The following is a 4,233-nucleotide window of genomic DNA, read 5'->3' as shown; positions in this document are numbered from 1 at the left end:
CTGCCCAGCGGTAGCGCAATTGCGATTTCAAGTTTTTGTCCGTCCTTACATAGACGACAGCGTGTTTGGACGACTGAAACTCAGAGACATGCGAAAGTTTCTTATCCAATGTGGAAAAGAGCTTTAGGCTTACTAGCAGGCGATTTGAACTACTTGTGAGTTTAACTTACCTGCTGTTTGGTTTTGTACTGTTATTTTCCACACCCTTCCAATTTTACTTCCTCCCTTCCTTCCGCTCAGTAAATAATGAAAACACACGGCACGGCACAAATCCCAGACTACATAGGGGAACGTACCATTTGAGCCAATATCTAGCCAAACATGCCAAATGGTCCTAAGTGCAAATGACAGTTTCTCTTTGTTTACTTTCTCTTTCGCTAATAACTCGGCCGTTTATACGTTTGTTCCTTAATTTTTGGCATAATATGCTAGTCGAAATCAGAGTTTTTCGATATACTCTGAAACAATATTGAAAAGTTTTATGATGACGCCATAATAATCGAAACAGAACGTAAACAAAGAGGCTCTCATTTGCACCTAGGACCATTTGACATGTTTGTCGAGATATATTCTGATTCGTGATTCCTGGAGCATCCCCCATGACAGAAGGATTCTAATAGTTTCCCGCGCACTTGTCGCACCGAGGGTACAGTAGGCCACTTTCTTGTATTTATTGAAATATATGACGAAAGGTACAAATTGCCGATACGAATTCGAAAGAACTTTGGTCCCGTTCTCTGCGATTGCCATTCAAAATCTTTGCTCGTTGATGCAAGGTGTCCTTGAAACAGCCAATCCCGTGCTTCAGTAGATCCACAACATCCATCGCATAACAAACTCGAATCGATCTCTACTTTTTGGGTAGGCATGTGGACGCGGTAGTTCTTCATTAAATACAGGGTGTTTGGTTCATGATTAAGAACCTCTCGAGGGGTGATTGACTGTCTTATTTGGAGAAAAAAAATCGTTCTACACATATCATGAAATCTCAACCGTTACAGAGTTATTGAACTTTTAGTGTAAAAAACTTATTTATCTTAAAATACCTCTAACTCAAAAAGTATACGTTGTATTTTAAATGTTTTAGTTTCATTGGAAATGTGAGAAAATTTCCTATTGAATGGTGTTCCTTTATCCTTCAGTTGACTAGTTTTAATTATCTTTTATTTGTAAAGTAGTTAAAAGTTGGTGTTTTATATGAGGTTTTGTTAATTTTCGCAAAATAATGAATTGTGATTATAGCAATATCTATTATCCAAAAGTTGGGTTTTGGGACGATTCATAATTTGTTCTTCAGCATCATATTCCTATCTCTTCTCGTTTCTCTGTAATTTCATTACTAAACTTTCCCTGTAATCGACTTGCAAGTGCTTAAAAGATGCTAATATAAAAATATGCTTTATATCGTTATTTCCAAGGCTTCATTGGAAAGCTGAGAAAATTTCCTGTCGATGTATGTACAAATATCTTTTAGTTAAGTGCATTAAAAGAGTTTTAGTAGTAAAATAACTCAAAATTAGCGTTTTTAAGAGTTTTGCAATTATTCTAATTAATAATCAACTAAATTTATCGTTACTATTGTTCATTTAGTGCCCCTTAACATTTGTTATAACTTTTTATTTGACATTTTATCCCTATCGTTTCTCATTTCGCTGCAATTTAATAGTCAACGCAGCACAAAGGTAGCAGGTTCGAATTCGTTGTTTTAGCATGAAACTAGGCAATAAAAATGATTTTGCTTTCAAACTAAAAGAGATAATTGAATGGAGTCAAAGAAAAAGTTGTAGAGCTTGCCGAGAATCATTAATTCCATGATAATAATGGAGATGTTTATTATTTACTATTTTAGGAAAATAACGAAAATGCTAATAATAACACTAACTTTAAATTAATTAACTTCTAAAAGAATACTAAATTCACTTGACTGAAAGGAATTAATACAATTTTCTCTGCAAAATTATCCTGGCTTTCGAATAAAAATAAGAAAAGGTACAATAAGTGCCATACTTTTTCAATAAGAGCTAGTATAAGTGAAAATGAGATAAAAATATTCAAGTTCAATAACCCAAACACATGAAAACAAGAAAAGATCAGTGTATCATGTCAAAGAGCAAACTATGCAGCTCTTCAAGCCTAATAATCTGAATTATTAAAATGGTGATGTTAACTATTAAGATTTTCGCGAAATAAACGAAAAATCGATCAAAATTGTTAAATTTTAATTAAATTACTGTGAAAAGGTTACTTAACCTCATTAACTGAAACTTATGAGAACATTATTCAATGGGAAATTTTCTCATCTATCCAATGGAACTAAAAGATTTGAAATACAAAGTATGTTTTTTGAGTTAGAGCTATTTTACGAAAACTAAGTTTTTAAAACAAAAAGTTCAATGACTCTGTAACGGTTGAGATTTGATGGTATGTGTAGAACGATTTTTTTCTCAAAATATGACAATCAATCATCCCTCGAAAGGTTCTTAACCATGAACCAAACACCCTGTATATGTCACCAGTAACGTCATTGACTGATTTAGGTAGGAGATCCTAATTCTGCGCTTATCTGGGCAAACTTTCGAAATATCTGTCACGGCTGAATATTTCTGCTTTTGTGCCGTTGGAATCTTTAAAATACTTAGCAGATTATGTGTGATCCGAAAAAAGATCAGATGAGGCTTTTTTTTCAAGAGGTCCAATCTGTTGTTAGGTCTCTCTTTGTTTACTTTCTCTTCTGAGAATTACTCGGTCGATTTTACGTTTGCGCTTCAATTCTTTGCTTAATAAGCAAGTTGAAACCATCATCTTTTGATATGCTTGAATGACGAGTTTGAAGATTTCTAGTGACGCCTTAATAAGCGAATAAGAAAGTAAACAAAGAGAGCCTCTCATATTCAGATAGGACCTAATGAAAAAAAGTCTGCAGATATGGCCCGATTGAGTACATTGTTTTTATTTTAAACGAAAAGACGGAGTTTCCGATTACGAATCTTGTTCGACATCAATTTCACCAAGCAGGACGCAAAATGAAAATTTGAAGACTATACAAGAAGAGACAGAAATTACGTGAGATACAGATACAGACATAAAAATTGCAGCGGATTGTAAAGCTAAAGTATGACTGAATGCTACCGATTTTTTCGACAAAAAGAATGTTTAAAAACCATTAGCAGCAACATACCATAAAAAATCTTTGTTTCACTCGTTTGTTTGAAAAAATATGGTGTAATTATTGTCGTAACGGCACTTGGAATGGTAATGTAAACCTAATGATTTTCACTGTAATCAATTAGCTCACAGTCTCTTAAAATTGTCTCCTCAGTATACTGGTCTTAATATACAGTCTTCTGAATAAATGCTCCGTCCATTGTCTTTAGACACCTAGCGTTAATCGATTTCACGATTCTAGAGTTCAGGATTTGGGACTGGAATTTAAAGGGCGAACACGAAATTATTGCGACACATTCACGAGGGCATAAATTTTTTACCATTGGGTAAAAATCAACCAAATTTTGCAAACTTTCTCATTGATGTGTATTGTTTACATGCTGTCAAACTCGAAGTCGTGTTTTTCGATTCAACGAAAATGGAGGTGAACCAACGCGAGTCGAGAGAACAAATTCTTTCCAAACACTTGGAATTTCCTGACCTGTCGCACCGGCAATTGGGAAAAATGTTGAACATTCACCATTCAACCGTCTCCAGAGTGTTGAAGCGGTTTCAGGAGCGGTTAACGTTGGACTACGGCAAAGGAGTTGGAAGAAAACCGGGACCGGAGAACAAAAAGACGGAGGGAAAGGTGAAGCGGATGATTCTAGCAAATCCCAACGTCTCAAGCCGTGATTTTTATAAAAAGATCGGCATGTCGCAGAGCTACGTCCAGAATGCAAAGAAGAGAGCTGGTATACATACATACAAGGTACAGAACTTCCCAAACCGCGATGAGCGGCAACAATAGACGGCTAAAACTCTGGCACGGAAGCTCTACGAGAAGATGCTGACAAAATATGGCTGCTGTGTGATGGACGACGAAACGTATATAAAAGCCGATTTTAAGCAAATTCCGGGGTTGGAGTTTTTCACCGGCAAGAGCAAGTTCTATGTGGACGACAAATTTAAGAAGAAGAAAATGTCGAAGTTCGCCTCTAAATATCTCATTTGGCAGGCCATCTGCTCTTGCGGACTTAGGAGTGAGCCTTTCGTGACAAAGGGCACACTAAATGGCGAGATCTACAA

Source organism: Topomyia yanbarensis, chromosome 3 (assembly GCF_030247195.1).
Source record: "Topomyia yanbarensis strain Yona2022 chromosome 3, ASM3024719v1, whole genome shotgun sequence".
In the NCBI taxonomy this organism is placed as follows: domain Eukaryota; kingdom Metazoa; phylum Arthropoda; class Insecta; order Diptera; family Culicidae; genus Topomyia; species Topomyia yanbarensis.
Note: the sequence above shows the minus strand (reverse complement) of the source record.